At 39.0% G+C, this 21909-nt stretch overlaps 1 long non-coding RNA gene across 1 annotated transcript in view; it reads left to right on the top strand.

The window, feature by feature from the left end:
• The window catches only part of LOC122453011, a 91127-nt gene that overhangs the window by 58246 nt on the left and 10972 nt on the right, over positions 1–21909 (top strand). Inside the window, exons 3-4 of the long non-coding RNA XR_006272910.1 lie at positions 18321–18475; positions 20652–20747. This is a non-coding gene — a long non-coding RNA (uncharacterized LOC122453011). The remainder of the gene's footprint in view (positions 1–18320; positions 18476–20651; positions 20748–21909) is intronic.

Below are 21909 nucleotides of genomic sequence, written 5' to 3'. Positions count from 1 at the left end.
ATGACCTTATTTAACTTTGATTACTTCATTAAAGGCTCTGTTTCCAGATGTAGTCACATTGCAGTGTAGGAATTTGGGGCAGGGAGGGGGGCACAATTCATAAGAGGAACCTTTGAGTTAAACTGGTGCTGCCTGTAATAGAACGCCCTCATTCCTCACGGTAACTATTTGGTATCTCCTCCCAGATATAACAGTCTCAGAAGCTTCCCTTGCTCAGTTCTTTAGAGTGATGACTCTCAAACACTTTTGGACTGTAGCCATTCTAGGGAGCTCAGAAGATCCTTTGGCCTCTCTACTTCATGTGTTCCACCTATATTATATAAAGCCATTGGCTCCAAAATATGTGGATCATAAGTTTGCTTTAAAATCAAATAAGCTTATGTATATATTTTTACATCACCATTACAACCTAGACCATGGACTTAATCAAATAGTCTTATTATGCTCATCTTGATCACATGTGCAGTTCAAGAAAAGACAAAATTTTCTATCTCCAATGAATGTAGAAACACATCTTTTATGTCTTTATCAATAAAGACATAAGTGATTAATATTTGAATTGTAATGCCTTTGTGTGTCTCAATATAGCTATTAGAATATTTTAGTCTCCTGAACTCATAAGTACTTCAGTGGAAGCTAAGAAAGCATATGGTAACAGTATAGTGGTTGACAGTGAGGGCTCTAAAGGAAACAAACTGTAGCCCATAGGCCAAATTCTGCACGCTGCCTGTTATTACACATAAAGTTTTATCGGAACACAGCCATGCCCATTTGTTTATATAGTGTCCGTGGCTGCTTTGGAGCTACAGTAGCACAGATGAGAAGAGACCATATGACCTATGAACCCTAAGATACTTACCATCTGGCCCTTTACTAAAAAAGTTTTCTGACCTCCCCCAATCTAGAGTAGAAATCCTTGAGTTCAAATTCTGGCTCTGTGGTTTCCAGTTCTGTGATGCCATGCAATATATTTAGCCTCTCTATGCTTCAGTTTCATATTTGTAAAATGAGTACAAGACTATTACCTGTCTCAAAGGGGTCTTAAGAGCAATAAATGAGATGTAAAGATTCCAGCATAGGGCCTGGGACTGAAAACACTTTCAAACGGTAGATGTTATTAACTAAACCACCCACAACAAACTAAATTTGTAATGAAGATACTAAACTAAGAGCACTTGTAGTTAAAGAGGAAAATCAACAATAATTAAAAACCTGACCAGCTCAAATCTGCAGTGGTGTGTCTTCCTGAAATACCCCTTCTAAAAATGTACAGGGTTTTATTTCTTTGTGGAGCATCCCTGGTGGGAGTTTTTGAATATTGGCCAGAGTTGCCTGGCACAAAGCCATCTTAGCTGAATGTAGAATAAATCCATAGTGAATTCTGGCAGTATACTAAGTTTAGTTTATTAATAACACACTTAGCACTCTTAATAATGCACTTAATAATTTACCAATAAATAGCCTCCAGTCATTCATAAAAATAAAAGTTGGTAGAATTATTCTTTGCAACTGACTCACCCTAATCTGTACCCTTTCCAGCAGATGGGCAGCTATCTAGTTCATAGAATTAATGAAACGTAGTCATGGACTCAATCCCTAGTTTTATTGTCATTTTTGATTCTCTCCTGTGGTTACAGGCTGAAACTTTCATCAGGGGCAGATTGGTTCCTGGGGAAGATTGAGTAGTCATGTGTATGGCTGAGTAAGCATAAATAACTTACTCTCATTGGAAAATACATTTCAGTGATGAGCAGTAGATCAGAAGCATCATGTTTTGTTAAAGGAAATTCATAATCCAAGATAAGGGCAGTGGAGGTTACTCTTTAGTCTACCTTGCTCGCTAGTCATACCTAGTTATGTGAGGCCATTGGCAGTTCCACAAGTGGTGAGTTTTATGGTTGTACAGATAATACACTGGGAACCCTAGTCATGAAGAATAAACTGGACATTTAATTAGGAGTAGAAAGGGTGAAGAGAAAGCTTCTTGTCTAATCTGTTGGTTGTTTGGATCCTTATCACTGTCAGAAGTGTCTTCACAAAATTTTTTATACATTTCTAGTTGTATTTTATTGAGAAATATTTATAAAAAATATTCTTAACTAGCATAATCTGATATATTCTGAAAATTTCTTCAGGAAAAAAGTCAACAAAAGGGAAATAGACTCACAAGGAAGATTTTTGCTAACCATACACTTGTAAAGTTGTTCATCTTAAATGATTTTAGCAGACTTTAAGAAAGTTGGAAAGCTGGTAAAATAAGAATATTAGCTTCCTTAATTCACAAATGTGGTAACTGAATAATCCTTGCAAATCTAATTCCAGACACTTCTTTGCTGACTGTTGAGAACCTTGGTGGTCACAGATAGTCAACCCAGGTTGAAACAGTCTGAATCCTTGTTTCTCCATTTTTCCCCCCTCCATTTGCATCCTTACGCAGTTTATACCATTAACATTGCCATAACTCATCACAAAATTTTGAAATGAAATACGAATAATCATTAACCTGTGAGCATGATTGGAAAAGAGCCATCGAGAATGGTTACTCAGTGGCATGACATGGCAAGATTCGTTCGCCACAGTAGGCTCTCCTTTTCCTTTTAAGATATCCAATAGGTTAAAAACAATTCCGATGGATAACTGTTGCATAAAGACACTCCACACTAAATATCTAGTCTTTTCTTTCTTCTGATGCTCTGTTGGCAGCCTCTCTGGTCTGTGAGAATTTTGGCAGTGTTCCTTCTCTTAGTTCGTCCTCTCCTGTTTCTGTTTCTTCAAGATCTGGTACTCCCTGGATCTCTCCACCCTCTCCCATCGATTTTTATCATTTCATTCCTGTCCTTGCTGCTGCTGCTGCTAAGTCACTTCAGTCGTGTCTGACTCTGTGTGACCCCATAGACGGCAGCCTACCAGGCTCCACTGTCCATGGGATTTTCCAGGCAAGAGTAATGGAGTGGGGTGCCATTGCCTTCTCCTCCTGTCCTTGAAGACTCCTTATATCCCAGCTTAATTTTGATCAAGTGGAAGTGAGCTGTCCATACCCAACTTTGTTCCTGGTTCAGAAATGAGTAGATAATATTTTATTGGAAAGGAAGAAGGACATAAAGGAATGTATATGTAAATTTACAGGTCTTGCTCACGGTGTTTGGTTTTTAAGACAACATGAGTTTCCTGATTATAGAAGAAATACTTGTCCAGTGTAGGAAATTTGGCAGAATAACACTAATAAAGGAAAATATAATCACCCATAACCCTACCACTCAGGAAAACCATTGTTAATACTTTGCTGTATTTCTTTCCTGTCTTCTTAATCTGTATGTTAATTATGTATATACTTGCATCCAATTTCTCTATAAAAAGTTGCATTATAATAGCTTATATTTACACTATGTACTAGATCTATGCCAAGCATTTTATGTACATTATTTCACTTAATCTTCATTACAATTCTATGAAGTATGACCTATTATTCTCATGTTAAATGAAGAACTACGGCTCAGAGAATGAAATTACTTGACCAAAGTAAGTAAGGATGAAAATGCAAGCAGAGAGGAACCCACGACGATATTAATGATATATTATTCTGGCCACTGTTCTACTTCATTAATATTAGATTTCATTATTTTAATTAAATTTATTAGCAATTAGAGGATTAATTTTTTAAAAGCTAGGTTATCTTTGAGAAAAATAATTTAATGTGTATTAATAATGGTCCAAACATATAAATTTAAATTTCTTAACAGTACCTTTTTTGCTTTCTATAAAATGGACCAGGGAATTATAACCCATACAAAACGCCATAGACTAAACTCCATTCTAGTCAGTTTCCTCATTTCTCATTCCTTCTTTAACCATCCTAAGTGAGCTGATGAATTTTCAGTTGGAAAGGGAAGAGGAGAAATCTCCTCATTAACCCACAAGGGTTCATGTTCTGCTTCTCCCTCCACTCACTCCTTCTATTGCACTGGAAAAGTGACCATTACACACTCATGAATATCAAATCCATTGCTTTCTATCTCATTCCTGTCTCCTAATATTTCCCCAATGGTATTAATCATGACATGACCAGAAGTCAAAGTTCTCAGCCAACTTGGCAACATCTGACAAAATTATTTCCTTTATAATAGAAAGTAGATTAAAGGTGTATAAATATTTTATTGTTTGTTCTGAATGTTATATTTTATCAGTATATAATGTGTATTTCTTTCTGTTAGTGACTCATGTCTTCTAAAATAATACTTTTCGGGACTATAATCAGAAGGTCTACCTATGTCCATCTAAAAATATTTACGTTGGAAAATGTTACCTGAAATCATCATACATGTTTATAATCTGCTTTTCTATATAATGGTTTAGTGACTTACACATTTTAGAGGGCTGCATAATTCTTGATTCTTTAAATATACTTACATTGTTTGTGAGCATGCAAACTATATCTGTTTTATAAATGGGCTTTGGGGAGCACTGCTGCAGAATTTCTTCAAACTGTTGCTATTTAATTCCTGTATTTCAAGAAAGCAGAATAAATAGGCATTCTTAAAGGATATTCTTACAGTATATGATTTGAAATGCTAAATAGCAAGATTAATTTAGAATAATAAGACTTTATTATACAACAGACATAAGGTAAGATTATTCATTTTAGCCCTTTCGTTTATGGAAGAAGAAACTATGTTTATGGCTTGCCCAAGGTCAACAGCTGAAAGTGAAGTCTCCTGTCTTGGAAGAACCAAATCTTGTTACTATTGTAAAGCAGGAAGGTTTTTATTGTCTCCACTATTCCCCAAAGGATTTTGAAAAAATTGAACACTTTCCTATATATATAGTCTCTGAGACGCCGTTTCTCCCAACTCTCCAACTTGCGCACCCAGGGGGTATGCAAGACCATCCAATGGTCAACTTTTGAATTACTTTTAGATTTACAGAAAAATTACAAGAATAGTACAGAGAATTCCTGTATGTCCCTGTCTTAGCATACCCCAATGTTAGCATCTTACATGCTGTATAATTATAATTATACAGTATAATTATCATGACCAGGAAATTAATAGCAGGGCAGTATCATGAATTAAAGACTGCATTTGGACTTCACATTGAAGTGTCCAACTAATGTCTTTTTGATGTTGTGCTTGTTCCCAAGATCCAATTTAAGATTCCACATCTTCATTTAGTTATTTCTCTCTGGTCTCCTATAGTCTGCAATAGTTCCTCAGTCTTTCCTTGTCTTTTATGACCTTGACACCTCCAAAGAGTATTGATCATTTTGTGGCATGTCACTTGCTTCAGGCCTGTCTGGAATCTTCTTATGACTAGACTGAGGTCCCCATCAAGAATACCACAGAAATGGTTCCGCCTCCCTCTCAGTACATCAGATTGCACCATTCACTCAATATCACAGCAACTGCGATGTTGATTTTTTTTTTCATTTATTTTTATTAGTTGGAGGCTAATTACTTTACAATATTGTAGTGGTTTTTGTCATACATTGACATGAATCATGATTGATCATCACCAATCAAGATCAAAGTGATGTTGATCTTGATTGCCTGGCCAAGAGAGTCACAATTAGACTTCTCCATTTTAAAGTTACTCTCCCAATGGCTAAGGATGGAACAGTTTGAGCAATAAATTAATGATAGTGTTAGACTGTACCCATAATATAAATATCTGTAGGTACATAGTGATATATTAAATAAATAACTGGTAAAATAGATACATTCAAGTGTTGTTATTCACAGTAGTTACGTTCTACACAATCCCTGTGAATACTGAACTGTTGCTCCCTGGGGAAACACAGGGTTAGTTTCCTGTAATTCTCTGGTCAAAACCTTTTCATCAATTGGTCAATACATAACCTGGTTTTATTTGTGTTTCTGCTTAAAAACACCTTATTTAATGTATTTTGTTGATTCATTAACAGTGAGTTCATAGACAACATCACTATGTTGTGTTCAGTTGCTAAGTCATGTCCGACTCTTTGGAACCCCATGGACTGCAGCGTGCCAGGCTTCCCTGTTCTTCACTGTCTCTGGAGTTTACTCAGACTCAGTGTCCATTGAGTAGGTGATGCCATCCAACCATCTCATCCTCTTTTGCCCCCTTCTCCTCCTGCCCTCAATCTTTGCCAGCACCAGGTTCTTTTCCAATGAGTCAGCCCAAAGTATTGGATCTTGAACTTGAGCTTCAGCATCAGTCCTTACAATGAATATTCAGGGTTGATCTCCTTTAGGATTAACTAGTTTGATCTCCTTGCTGTCCAAGAAACTCTCAAGCATCTTCTCCAGCACCACAATTTGAAAGCATCCATTCTTTGGTGCTCAGCCTTCTTTATGGTCCAACTCTCACATCTGCACATGACTACTGGAAAAACCGTAACTTTGACTATACATACCTTTGTTGGCAAACTGATGTCTCTGCTTTTTAATATGCTGTCTAGGTTTGTCATAGTTTTTTTTCAAGAAGCAAGTGTCTTTTAATTTTGTGGCTTCAGTCACTGTTTACAGTGTCTTTGGAGCCCAAGAAAGGAAACTGTGTCACTGTTTCCCCCTTTTCCCCGTCTTATTACCATGAAATGATGGGACTGGATGCCATCAACTTTGTTTTTTGAATGTTGAGTTTTAAGCAGCTTTCTCATTCTCCTCCTTCACTTTCATCAAGAGGCTCTTTAGTTCCTCTTCACTTTCTGCCATTAAGGTGGTGTCATTTGCACATTGTATTCTCATATCTGGATAATTAGCTAGTGTTCAGCCAAGGCTGTTAATTTATGTATAATTAGAGTCAAGTCAAAGAAGCTGCCACTTCAAGGGGGGACTAGGGACACTTAAGGAGCACTGCCTGTGGGAAGTCACCCCAGGTAGTGGTAAGCACTGATTTTTGGTTATCACTATACCCTATTTGGATAGACTAGAAATATCTATTTCACACTGTAGAACTGATTATGTCCACAATTGTCTCCTGAATAGAGTATCTCCTGAGGACAGCAGCTGCCTCCTTCATCTTCATGTCCCTAATGATAGGCCCAGTGACTCACACACAGTATGAGCACACAGTATGTGCTCAATAAGCCTTAATTGGAAATGGGATGGCATGGGATAGGACGGGGTGGGATCTAGGTTAAATGCTCTGGGTCTGGTGGGCAACTATCATTTGTATTTTCTCACAGACAAGTTTTTGTTCTTGCCATATTTCTGGATGTTAATGTTTATCTCCTACCCGTGGTGAAATCAAGCATGCTCTTTGTCGTATTTAAAGATGCATGGATGTGAAGACAGTTTTTTAAAGTGTTTTTTTAATAAACACTTTATTTTTTAAAGTGTTTGGTTCCCTTCAGCCAAAAGTCCCTTGAATAGTTGGTTCAAGAGAGTTTTCTTATCCCACAATCTTATTTCAGGTGTGACCTTTGTGTTTTATTCATATACTTAGCTGTATCCTAATAACAGTGGTACAGTTGTCTCTAGAGGCAGAACAGAGGCAGTATTAGTTAGGAATTTTATGAAGCAGCTTATCTGAAAAAGATTTTAGTGTCATGGTTTGTTTTGAGCACTGGGGTGGCTTCACGTTGAACCAAATGTATTAGTCAGGGTAGCTAATGAACATAACAAAGAGTTCCCAAATTCCAGTGACCTAATATAACACATATTTTTCTTCCCCATAAACTGTCCAAAGGAGTGTTTCTGATTGGGCAGTTTTCCTCCAGGTAATATTTCAGGGGGCCTGGCGGCTTGTAGCTAGTGGCTCCACCTACCTCCAAGTTCTCAAAATCCTCTCCCCTCAGTCAATGAGTTTTATGGACCAAGTTGAGTAATGGTCCTACCTTCTGACCACGTTCTCTTGCATGTAAAGCAATCATATTTCTACTCCTAAAGCAAGGCATGCTGGGAAATCGCCAACTTTATGTGACCTGGAGGAAAGAAAAAGAAATTGTTTAGTGAACAATTAGTCAGTCCATCTCATCAACTCAGCCTGGAGTCTCTCCTGTGGATTCTCATATCACTCGTTTTCCTTATTCTTTTCAAGATTCTTTCTTCATTGTACTCGTTAGCTATTAATAAACCCATTAATACCATAAAGGGTTTGTATATCATGCCAGTTGCTGGGGGCTATAAAGGAAAATGAGAGGCAGAGCCTGCTCTGGAAATCAATCTAGTTTAATCTTATTTAGTATTTGGAAGTCATGAACTGCTCATATTTAATTCTAGCTTATAAACAGGAAATAATAACTGCATGACTACCTTGTCCACAAAATACTTTAAGTACATTAAGCTACTCAGTCTCCAAATTTTGATCCAAATGTTTATTTGCTATCCATTCATTTGTTCATATTTTTTCTTTTTGTAGTTTTATTAGAAACAAGAAGAAGCAGATATCCAACACTTAAGGACAATGTAAAAGCTAAAAAACTTTAAATTCTCTCTCTAAATTTAATTATCCTTGAAAATTTGGAAATGGTTATTCAGTCTTATTAGAAAATTAGAGTTTTGAGAACCACCAGTCTAATCTCCAATTATCTGTGGACATGGTATTTCTCTTCTGCTAGTGCGTAAGCAGTTTGAATTTTGGGACCTTGTTGAACAACACTGTTGGTAGGAATGTAAATTCATACAGTCACAATGAAAAACAGTATGGAGGTTCCTCAGAAACTAAAAATAGAACTACCGTATCACCCAGCAATTCCACTCATGGATATATATATCGGGGAAAAAAAAAAACCCAAAATGATAGCACTAATTCAAAAAGATACATGTATCGTAATGTTTATAGCAGCATTACTTACAATAGCCAGGATATGAAAGCAACCCATGTGTCCATCAACAGATGAATGGATAAAGAAGATGTGGTGTGTGTGTATACATAAAATGGAAACTTCCATTTGCAGCAACTTCTGGGTTTAAATTCAAAGTTAACATTATAATCATAATGTAGATTATTTTTCATGAACCAAATAGTTATAATTGGGTCAATAGTTTAAGCACTTCTTTGTGATATAAGTGGAACTCCAGTATCTACATATCCTAGTTTCACAGTTTACTGACTACAGTTCTTCCAAATTGTTTTCCTTATTTGTAAAATGGGCATGTTGGATGCTACTCTCCACTCCATAGCATTAATGGAGGAATAAATGAGTCAATACATATGAAATGCCTGGTATTTTGGTAAAGCTCCATAACTCTTAGCTCTCATGACATTAAAAACAGTAGATGGTGGTCTCTTTTTATCAGTAGGTTTTAAATAAGTGATTCTCAGCCAAGAGTGATTTCCCCACCTGGTTCCCCAGGGGACATTTGGTAGTAGTATCTGGAGACATTTGGATTGTCCCCACTGGTGGAGGTGGTGGTGGAGAGGATATTACTGAGCAGAAGCCAGGGATGCTGTTCAACAGCTTACACTGCAGAGGAAAGTCTTCTGCAACAAAGAATTATCCTGCCTCAAACGTCAGTACTGCTGAGGTTGAGGAATCCTGCTCTAAAGAAATATATGAGCTGTACTGTCATAGATGGAGGCGGGAACTGGCGACCACACTTGCACAATTAGGAAGGAAGCTCCCTGATCATCAATTTACATATCTGGAAAAGAGGTTACTTGTACCCAGTTCACTTGGATTTGTGGAGATTAAATGAAAGACTGTGTTTAATGCTTTTGTAAACTAATCTATACAAGTATAGATTAGTTCTAAATTGTTTTCCTCCACCTTTAAAAATTTTTTAAAAATTATCTCCCCACTGTGGTGCCTTTGCAGATACATATTTCCTTAACTGCCTTCTCCTACCATGAAATTTTAATGCTACAGGTGTGCTGTATATCTGTTTATGTAGTTGAAGAGGGTCAGGGTTGGGAGGGCCACAAACCACTATGATATCTAAGATGTTTTTCTGCCACATGAGCCAATTTTCATCCTCTTGGGGTAATATCATCATTGTGAAGGCATGTTCTAAATAAAAGAGGAATGAGTTCTAAAAGTAAAAAGTGTTTTTTATGATGTTTTAATTACTTATTAAACTAAAAGTAGCTTAATATCACTTGTTGTCCATTTTGGATTATATTGAGATAGCAATAGGAAACTCAAAAACAGAGGACTTTCCTGTAGTGCTTTGAAGTGGTTGCCTTCAATACAGCAGGTTCAGGTTCGATCCCTAGTTGGGGAATTAAGATCCCACATGCCTTGGGGCCACAAAAAACAAAACATAAAACAGAAACAATATTGTAACAAATTCAATAAAGACTTTAAAAACAGTCCACATTAAAAAAAAAACTTAAAAAAAATAAACTAAAAAACAACGCTGAAAGTCGCTTAATCGTGTCCGACTCTTTGTGATCCCATGGACTATACAGTCCATGCAATTCTCCAGGCCAGAATACTAGAGTGGGTAACCTTTCCCTTCTCTAAGGGATCTTCCCAACCCAGGGATTGAACCCAGATCTCCCTCACTGCAGGCAGATTCTTTACCAGCTGAGCCACAAGGGAAGTCCTGATAGCCTGTATAAAGCTCAAATATCTATAGCCCTTTAAACGGACAGCAATGCTCATGCAAATGAATGGAGGTTTAGTGAAATCTGAAAAGGCAAAAATAAAATCTGATAGAGGGCAATAATACTAGAAACTGAAGAGAAGATGAAAGCTTTCCAGAGAGGCAGCTAATTTGAATTTAAGCTTCTCATGAAAAGGAAACATAAAAGAAAGGTTTGAGAGGCAATAGGATGGAAGGGAAAATTGGGCTGGATAAGGAAGCCAAAGGAAATAATATTAACATTTCTCTTCATAGGTGAAAGTTACTACATTAACTAGGTGGCTTTTTTTCCTTTTTGTGTGAAAAGGAAAGACCGAGCACAACTCAGTCTGCAAAGAGAGAGCCATGTTATGCATGGGGAAAATTGGAAGCTCATGGCCTATAGGTTAGCTGTCTGGTCATCAGACATTTGTCCGGAAGAAATCTTTATGTGGCCTGGACCACTTTTCTCTCTTCCCTTTGTTCCTCATTCCTATTTGGACTGCCTTCTCAGTTACCTATGCTGACATTGTTAGGGAGGTAAGAGCCTCACTTTACAGGTAAAGCTCTTCAGGGTGTGTGGCCCCCTGAGGTCACACAGCTGGTATGATGAGACCATGGGTCTCCCAGCTCAGAATCTGATGTGCTGTCTACTCTTGTGGTCTGGGCCTGTCTAGCAACTTGATGTCCATACAGTAGATCTTCAATTAACACTTTTTTTTCTTCTACTGGTACATACATAGATAGATAGCTTTATCCCTTGAAGATAGATGAATGTTGGTAAAAAGAAATACCAAAGTTATCTGCATTAATAAATTTTTTATCTTATCCTGCTTAGTAGCATCTGACAACAACTGGAAATGAAACTTTAACTCTTTGTTTTTTTGTCTGCAAATGTTTTGCTTTTGTCCAAGATGAGAGCTAAATGCTGATTCCACAGAATGAAATCTTGCGTGTGGGTTCCATATAGTACACTGAGTTTTTAGATATGTGCTATAGATTAGTGACCATATATGGAGACCAGGGTATTCACAGGCAGTGTGGGGTTTTATACTCCCGGAAGGTGGAATTTGCTGCACTTAGTTTTGCGTTCATGAACCTAGCCTGCCTCTGGTATGTGATTGGTGCTTAGCACATATTTATTGAAGTAAAGGAGCTATTGTTTCCCTCTTTCTCCATATGGGTGTCTGCCAAATTCACAACAATTCTCTTTTCTCTGGGAACTCAGAATTGGCATTGGCTATTTCTTCCCTGAATTCTTATACCCACCCACATCCAGTCATAGTTAACTGACCGTGGTTGATCACCCGACTCTATCAGGGCCAAGTTCCCCTCCTTGAAATTTGGAATCAGGACACCGAGGGGCTGAGGGTCAGTCTCTGTGGCTAAACCCAGAATATAAAAATATAAGAACTGTAATAGAGCTGTCTTATAGATTGAATGTTGGAAAAAGCTGAACTTTCAAAGTAAGAAGCTGAAGCCAGCAAATAGAAAGGAGCAGACAGAAGATTAAGTAAAGTTTCCAAGGGATTCCAGCCCATTCTGAAATGGGCAGTCTTGGTTGCACTTCTGCATTTGATCTGTGAGACACCATCATGTGTTTATAAACCATTCTCTTTTGTATTTGAGTTGATTCAAGTTTGACTTCCCTGTAACTAAAAGTCTTCTATCACTATGTCAAAATTCAGATTTATCATTTCAGTGAAGGAAGTTTAACTGAACAGAAAAATAATTTTAAGGGGGAGAGACCAAACTTAGTTTAAAAATTATAACATAAATCAAATGGGAATTACATTTATATTAAAAATAGATTTAGGGGGCTTGGTAGAATAATGCTGAAGGGCTCTGTAGTTAGTTAGTTTTGAAGTAAGAGGAATTTTCCATTCAAGATGAAGTCAGAACATGTAGAAGGAAAAATAATAAGTGTCTAAAGACCATAGACAATACTCAATGATTAAGTTAAGGACTGGATAGTTAAAATGGGATATGTGAGAAACCTGATGCTTTCTGAACATCAACCCTCATATCCAACCCATCCCCACATCCTGTCGCTTTTCCCACCAACAACCTCTTGAGTCTGTCTCCATCCATCATTTCCTGTGAAGACTCCTATGGTGACCTTACCTACTTACAGGTGACCTGTGTTTTCCCACACTGTGACTACAGTCATCTTCTAAAAATGCCCAGGTGGATCGTGTTACTCCTTCCACCTTAAAGTGGTTTCCTTTTGCTCTTCCCCACAAAGCTGTGTAGGGAAGATCCCCTGGAGAAGGAAATGGCAACCCACTCTAGTATTCTTGCCTAGAAAATCTCATGGATAGAGGAGCCTGGTGGGTTACAGTCCATGGGGTTTAAGAGTCACACGACTCAGCACATACACACACACTTAAAGTGTAACATGCATGTGTAACATGCAGTTGCTGTGCGCCCCTCTGCCTCACCCGTACCCCCCGCCACCCTGTCTGTGCTCCCGCCTGGACATCCTTTTGTCTCCTTGGTGAGCCAGGCTTCCTCCACCATGGGGCTTGTGCACAGTTTTTCCCTCTCTCGGAACATTCTTTTCTGCCACCTTTACCCAGCTTTCCTTGGTTTCTCTGACTAGATCATTATTCCTGATGGAGCACTGTGTATCTACTTTCTTCCTTTGTCATAGTAGCTATTTAACTTTTTTTACACTTCTTTTTCTTTTTATTATTTGGTTATCTCTCTATTCTACTAGACGGTAAGCTTCACAAGGGCAGGAAGTTTCTGCTTTAGCCTATTGTTTTAGTCCTAGCCAATAATATTAATATATAGGATGACCGACAGGAGATTAAGAAACATTTGTTGAAGGAATAATATGTAGAAAAGTAAAAGAAATAAAAAGCAAGCAAAAAAAAAAACCATTCAAAACAGCCTTCAATTTTCCAACCCTTTTTCAAAGATTCAGTTCAGTCCCTCAGTCATGTCTGTCTCTTAGGGACCATATGACCAGGTTTCCCTGTCCATCAACAACTCCCAGAGCTTGCTCAAACTCATGTCCATTGAGTCGGTGATGCCATCCAACCGTCTCATCCTCTGTCGTCCTTTTCTCCTCCAGCCTTCAATCTTTCCCAGCATCAGGGTCTTTACCAATGTGTCAGTTATTTGCTTCAGGTGGTCAAAATATTGGAGTTTCAGCTTCAGCATCAGTCTTTCCAATGAATATTCAGGACTGATTTCCATTAGGTTTGACTGGTTTGATTTCCTTGAGTCCAAGGGACTCTCAAGAGCCTTCTCCAACACCATAGTTCAAAAGCATCAATTCTTCGGCACTCAGCTTTCTTTATAATCCAACTCTCAAATCCATGCATGACTGCTGAAAAAACCATAGCTTTGACTAGATGGACCTTTGTCAGCAAAGTAATATATCTGCTTTTTAATATGGTGTCTAGGTTGGTCATAGCTTTTCTTCCAAGGAGCAAGCATCTTTTAATTGCATGGCTGCAGTCACCATCTGCAGTGATTTTGGAACCCGAGAAAATAAAATCTGTCACTATTTCCATTGTTTTCCCATCTATTTGCCATGAAGTGATGGGACTGGATGCCATGATCTTTGGTTTCTGAATGTTAAGTTTTAAGCCAGTTTTTTCACTCTCCTCTTTCATTTTCATCAAGAGGCTCTTTAGCTTCTTTTTTTTTTTTTTTTTTCAAATAAGAGACTCTTTTTAGTTTCTTTTTGCTTCCTGCCATAAGGATGGTGTCATCTGCATATCTGAGGCTATTGATATTTCTCCCAGCAATCTTGATTCCAGTTTGTGGTTCATCCATTCTGGCATTTCGCATGATATACTCTGTATATAAGTTAAATGAGCAAGGTGACAACATACAACCTTGATGTATGCACCCTTTCTCAATTTGGAACTAGTCTGTTGTTCCATGTCTGGTTCTAACTGTTGCTTCTAGACCTGCATACAGATTTCTCAGGAGGCAGGTAAGGTGATCTGGTATTCCTATCTCTTTAAGAATTTTCCACAATTTGTTGTGATCCGCACAGTCAAAGGCTTTAGCATAGTCAATGAAGCAGAAGTAGATGTTTTTCTGGAATTCCCTTGCTTTTTCTATGATTCAACAGATGTTGACAACTTGATCTCTTATTCCTCTGCCTTTTCTAAATCCACCTTGAATATCTGGAAGTTCTTGGTTCACGTCCTGTATAAAATTCAGTTGTTTTAATTTCAAAGTTTCTCTTCAGTACTAGGCTACTCATGAACAGTATTATCAATAACACTAAAATCCTTTTTACAAGTAGGTATATAAGTTTTTCAGTAGGTAAAATATAATTAATGTTAGTAGGATGCTTAGGATAGCTCACAAAGGCCTGTTGACTCTAGAAACTACTGTCTCTAAGACTGTAGTTTACATTTTTTAAATTATTTTTTTGATTATACCATAAGTTTCATGTGTATGATTTTGACTTCTGTATACACTACAGTGTCCTCACTGCCAAAAGTTTAGGTTTCATTTGTCATCATGCTATTGACCCCCTTTATCCCATTAACTCTTCCCTGCTGGTAGCCACTACTCTGTTCTTTGTATCTATGTGTTTGTTTAGTTATTTATATTTTGAATATCCATGAAATCTCAAAGTTTTTATCTTTTTCCATCAGACTTGTTTCACTTGGCATGATATCCTCAAGTTCCGTCCATGTGTTACAAATGGCAAGATTTCACCTTTTTTAATGACTAAGTTGTTTTCCATTGTGTGGAAAACACATCTTTAATCTGTCAGCGGTCACTTAGGTTGTTTCCATGTTGTGGCTATTGTAATAATGCTGTGTGAACATAGGGGTGGATATTTTATTTTTTTGATTAGTGTTTTCACATTCTTTGGATGAATACCTGGAAGTGAAGTAGCTATGTTATATGGTAGATGCCATATACCTAATTGAAACAACCCAATTACAAAATGAGCAAAGGAACTGAATAGACATTTTTCCAAAGAAGAAATTAAGATAGACACATGAAAAATATTTAACATCACTAAGTATTAGAGAAATGCGAATCAGAACCACAATGAGATATCACTTCATGCCTGTTAGATTGGATATTATCAAAATGTCTAGAAATAACAACTGTTGGAGAGAATGTAGAGAAGGGGGAACCCTCACACACCATTGTTTGGAATGTAAATTGTTGCAGCCACTGTGGAAATTTTTTTGAGATGCCTCAAAAAATTAATAACAAAACTAAAACAGTAGTTTCAAACCTTGAAATATACCAAGGCCCTATGGCCCTTGAGAGAGACTTAGGGATATGGAAGGAAAAAGGACTCTAATTACTAGCAACTCCCAGAACTTTGTATAAGATGCTCTGACAGGTGTGTGGTCTGCCATTCTAACAGTGAGCATGGGGGTGGGAAGATGGGATGGAAGGGAGCCTTGGGGACCCTTTAGGGGAACAAGAGGCTCACAAGCCAGCTGTGAGGACTGGCTAGCATAAGTCCCCTTTCCTTTCTTCTGTGTATGGTCCTTTTGAAAGTGTATGCATTTAAGTAGAAGACACAGCTTACTCCACTGGAAGAAGACGTTTTTGCATCTAGACTATGGAAGTAGCTGTAGAATTTCTGCATAAACATTCCACCCTAAGAGAAAGAAGAAGCGATCCAAAGGTAGAAAGATTGGAATGAACAGGGAAGTGAAGTCAGCTTATGGAGATGATGTTAGACACTGCTGGCGAGAAGGGTGAAAGGCACTCAGGGAATGAAGAGAGAGAAAAAACACAGGCTGATTGACTAAGGATGAGGGACATGAACTTTGTGCTAGTTCAATGACCAGATTTTCTGACAAATATTCCCAGAGCCCATAGCTCAGTAGAAGAGCCAGTTACTTTAGCTATACTTTTCTAGAAAATATGTTTTATTTTTAGGAAAGATAATCTGGTTGCAAAGTTAAGGAAAATCTGAAATCCTGAGCTTATCAAATTATATAAGCAATTACATGGCAATGAGTTGTTTTCGTGAAAGGAGGTAGTACACAGTGCTTTGAGAAAAGCTTTTTCAATTAAAATTCCAACAAAGAGGATTGCCTGAAATTAAGTCCCAGCATACTTTCCAAGGTGGCTCAGTGGTGAAGAATCCACCCGCCAATACAGGAGAGGCAGGAGACACAGGTTCGATCCCTGGGTCAAGAGAAGGAAATGGCAAATCAGTCCAGTATTCTTGCCTGGGAAATCCCATGGACAGAGGAGCCTGACGGTCTACAGTCCATGGGGTCACAGAGTCAGACATGCCTTAGCAACTAAACAGCCAAAAAAAAGAAAAAAACTTCCCAAAGAGTTTTACAGACACCACCCATGCCATGTGAAACACAGGAATTCTGATGAGAACACATTTTTTTTTTCAAGAATTCCTTGCCCTCCTTTCTTTCACTTGGGAGGTAGCCTCTTATTCATGTCTGTTGGATGTAACCAGTGAACCAAACACTTGAAACCAATTTGCTAGTTTGTGAAGAGGTTATTGATTCTCACAGCGTGTATGTACTTGGGGAACTTCATTGTTTAACTTTACATGTGGATGATTCCAGCCTTATGCTACTTTAGGTCAGACAGACTGGGTAAAGAAGGTAGATTCTCTTTCTTCAGTGGAGTTTTCAGGGGCGTTGAAAAATGTTTAACAGATCTGAGTACTGCCTTGAGTTTAAAATACTGTATATGCTTCTCAGAAAATGTCTGATTAGGTGAGAGAGTTTTTTTGTAAACATGTGCTTTTATTTCTGGGAGAGTTGGGAGGATGTTGGGAGAGAAATTGCCTGTGCGTTTTTGCCCAGTGCCAAGAAGAGAGTAGAAGTGATTGATAATACACCAAATTAAATAAATGTATTCAGGATCTTGTTTAAGAGATCAGTGCTTGAGCTGTTGGCAATTTACTGCTTTCAGAATTGCAAATCCCAAACAATGTTTTATTCATATTGTATAGCATTATTGGTCATATGTATTAAATTTGTTTTTGGTTTTTTTTGGTCATATGGGCATGTGAAGTCTTAGTTCCCTGACCAGTGATTGATTCAAACCTGCACCCCATGCAGAGGAAGCATGGAGTTTTAACCACTGGACCACCAGGAAAGTCCCTTAAATTTGTATTTTTCCTCCATTCCTGCTGGAAAGAAGAAACAGAAGGAGTATAGTATCAGTACACACAGACTCCCGGGATGATCTTAGGCTTGTTTTTCACTAATAAAAGTTTGGTTGAATATCAATAGTTAATGTTCAGCTCTGAGTGGATGAGAAAACTCAGCGTATTTGAGGTCAATACCTCTTCTGGGTGTTGTTGAGGAGTAGATGTAAGGTGGTGAAGCCACAAGCAGCTGAATGTTTCCCTTCAGATCCTGGAAGTGTGTGTCTTACCCTGCTGCAACCACTGGTCCCCTCCACTTTTTCCCTAGAAAGATTTTTATTGGTCCAGAGGAGGTTCATTCTAGCAGGGAGTCTGCCATTTTGAACCATGTGGCACAACCTTTGTAACAAGGAATGATTTATTGTTCCCAGCTGTCATTCATAAGATGACCATTATGAGCAAGTCTGCTGATAAATCCATGGCCATAAGGGAGGATTTTAATTTATGACAAGTAAAATCTCTTTCTGCTTCGTGTGAAGAGGCACATCTGACCTTATCTGTGTGGGTTTATGGTGGGAGACAAGGCCCTGTGGGTATTTATTGACTTGAACTGAGGGGTCTCTCTGGCATGTAGTTAAGCTTCAGAAGTAAAACCTCCTAGGTCCTTATTTAGGGTGAGCAGTTGGTGAAGGAAAGCATCAAGTTAGTATTTTTCTCAGACATCTGCATTTCCAACTGATTTAACTGACAAGTTGTTTCTCTTTCAGGCCCCACGATTGATACAGAGGACTGTCATATGAACCAGAGAGGGTACCTGAAACCAAAGAGAGGACTCTAGTGTGTAGCCAAAGGCATGCCTCCAGGGGTGAGAAGGAGCAGATATCTTGACAAACAGGGCATCAGACCAGCTGTGCGTGGTCAGGTGGGACCATGAGAAATATTTAATTCTCTGTGGTGATGACCTACACAGAAAACTCACGAGGGACATTGCCCCAACTTGAGGAACTTGTGTCAGAATTTTTCAAAGACTATATGGCAGGCACACCAGCCATGCAACTCACATAAACAAATGGTTCTATTTCAAAACTATTATACACTTTGGTGATGAGCAGTTTGGGAATCCATCTGCTGAATTTCTCCCAGAGAGTCACAAGTAACTCTAAGACAGAAGCCACTTTTAAGGTGTGAGATGCGTCATTTTTAGGTATTGGGCTTCCCTTGGGATTCTGTCTGCAGCCCGGTCTAGATCAGGTCATCTGGAACTGAAATTCTTCAGAGACATAAGAACAGGGAGGAGTTATGATTGTGAAGGAGGATGCAGAGTGCACTGTGGCCTTTGCTCAAGCTTTAAAGGCTGGTGAGGACACTGGCAGAGTGATATTTTGAACATATGAACCGACTCGCCCCTCTGTACCCCTCTGGCGGCTCCTGTTGCCTTGACCTTTCCCATCAACCTCATTCGGGCATCTTTATTGTATCAGGGAAAAAAGGAGATTCACCAAAGAACTGGGGGGAGGGAAAGCTTTTGACTTTCCAAAGTCAAGACTCTAATGGCACTTGGCCTAGAAATGACAAGATAATTTGGACCGCAGCGTCTTGCTTCAGAGAGAACATGCAGTTTTGCAGGTGTGCTGGAAGGAGGTGAGGAGAGGACTATATCTAGCAGAGGGGGATGAGCTCTTAGATGTTGGTGGGAGGTGAGGAGGAGGGAAGTAGGTGAGGGGGAGATGGGAGCAAAAGCTGCTGGCCCCTCTCTCTTCTGAGAAAGAGGCTTTGGCCCTGCTCCTCAGAGGGAAAGGTGGTAACTACAGAAGCCCCAGATAGCTTGGGTTGTCGTGACTTTCCAAGGAGAAACTTACAGAGAGCCTGAGGCCACCTCAAGGAGTGGAGGGCACGCTGCACACAGCTGTTATATGGAGTCCTCTGTGCTCAAGAGTATAACAAAGGACTCACAGCCTTCTATTGGCATCTAAACTGGGGACATTCTTGGAGGGACTGAGCCCTTAACTTGTGGGATCTGACTACTCCAGGAGATAGTGTCAGAATTGAATCCATTGTAGGACACCCAGGTGGTATCAGAGGACTGGCTGGTGTCAGGGAAAAAAAACCATGTGTTTGGGGTTGAAAATGTTGTGAGTAAAAATAGTTCAGACCTTTTGACATCTTCCCTGTTTTCCAAGGCACAATGCACATTTTACCTGTTCCCAGGCATCTTCCCAGACCTCTCAGTTATTATTTTATCTATCTTTGTGTTCTTATAGCACTTCACCTATTCATTACCCCTCTTTATCAAAGTCAGCCTTGTACAGTGGGTTAAGTTAGGGTCAGCTGCTGGCTATGAACCCCAGAATTGTTCTGTCTTCTGTCCTAATAGCACCTCCCATGAATTCAGCATCCGAGACTGGCAGGTATTTTGGTGCCTGATAAAGAGTAAAGCCTCAATACATATTTGTTAACCTAAATTGAATTTAAGATTCTAGAACAAATAGTGAAACATGAGACAGATCCTTGAAGGAAGATTTCGTTGGTTGTATCTTTGATTCCCTTACTGTCTTTCTTCTTTGTCCCCAACACTTGATTTCAGATTTTTTTCCCAACATGCAAAACATTTTAAAGAATCATTTAGAGTATACCCATTTAACACCACCTATTTTCTATAATATATGTTCCATTATATGTATGTATCTATATTTGTTTACATAGTATTACTTTTTTATCTATCCATCTAGCCATCCTTCCTTCCCTGCATCAATCTAAATTATGTTTTCCTCACCACCTTTCACATATAACCAATGTGTGAGAGACCTTCAACTCTGGGATCAGATCTGAGATTCACTCCTGGATTTGGCCCTTACTCATTGCCTGGCCCTGTGGGTGATGCTTACCCTGCATCTTCTTCCCCCTGTGTAGTCAACAAGGGGCCACTGAAACCTGTTTCATGATTGTGGTGAGGAGTAAATGAGATGATGTAGATAAAGGGCCAGGCACAGAGTATGTGTTCAGTACATAGAAGTAAGAGAAAAAGTACAGTGTCAATATTTATTTCAGCCATCAGCACTGACTTGCAATGATTTGTATCTCTGTGTTCTTGCTTGTAGCCTCTGATTTGGGCCCAAAAGGAAAAGAAAATCAGAGGAGACAGTGACTCTCAGACTCTTCCTTGTTAATGAGCAAGAGTTCCCTGGATCCAAGAGGTAAGTGAGAGGTGATCTGTGTTTTAGTGTGGAAACTGCGTTCTGAGTTCTTTGGGTCAAAAAGGCCATGGAGTCAACTGCAGAATCACTGCTTACCTACTTTTATCCACACAAGATGGGGGATCTTCACACTCACCTAAATTCAGTAGAACCTTTGCTAAAAATGGAGATGATTGGGAGAGAATGTCTCCCAGTGGGACTCCCCTGAAGGCCTGAAAACCATTTCCTGAGCCCTTTGGTGCAGGGATGTGTGTATTTCCTGAATGTCGGCCCATACGAGTTCAGTCTTCCACTCTCAGGTGACAGACTGTCCTCAAATCAGGGAACCAGAATTATGCCCAGATCATCTTGCTCCTGAAATGGCCCTGGAAAGCTGTAGCTAAAGAGTGGAAGACACGATCTCCTTCCCTGTGGCATGTCAGCGCTGGAGTTTGTTGCAAGATTGGAAAAAGGAAATCTCATCCTCTGTTTCCAGCATGTGCTCCCACCATGCACATCCCCAGTCATCACAAAGCCCTTCATACCCCTTAGTTTAAACATGATGAATATAGGCTGGTATGAATATTATGGTTCAAATGAATAAAACTGGCCTGCCCATATGAATCGGTTTTTACTGAACACTTAAGAGTGGGGCTCTTGGTTTCAAATTTGTGTTGGTGTTTGTTGAAAGAATTATCCTTGTATGAACGAGAAAGTGAAAATGCCTGATGTCCTCTTCATAATTTCCAACCTAGATGATGTACCACATTACTCTGGAGCTCTGTTAAAAATACAAGTGTCTCCTTCCCCCCCCCCCCCCAGATTCCACTCCCAACCCCAAGAATCTGAGTCAGTGGTAGGTCTTGGGATAGCCCACTGGAATCTACATTTTAAAAATCTCTGCAAAGTATTTTACTTCACAGCAAGACCTAAGAGCTATGTCTTTACTGTAAAGCTTTATAGTGCTGCTCAATAAAAACAGGGAGAGATGAAGTGTGTCTTCTTTTGAGATGCAAAATCTTACCTGACCTTTTCATTTTTGCTTTGTGTTCTATCAGTTGATAGGCATATAATGGAAAACTAACTAAAATGTGAAGATGGGGAATACTTCCAAAGTAGATGAAGTTGGGCATAAAATAGAAATAAGGACAACCCAGGAGAGCACTTGAAGAGACTCTCAGCT

Source organism: Cervus canadensis, chromosome 14 (genome assembly GCF_019320065.1).
Source record: "Cervus canadensis isolate Bull #8, Minnesota chromosome 14, ASM1932006v1, whole genome shotgun sequence".
NCBI classification, from domain to species: Eukaryota; Metazoa; Chordata; class Mammalia; order Artiodactyla; family Cervidae; genus Cervus; species Cervus canadensis.
The sequence above is the reverse complement of the archived record's forward strand: the minus strand, read 5'-3'. Positions and strand labels throughout refer to the sequence as shown.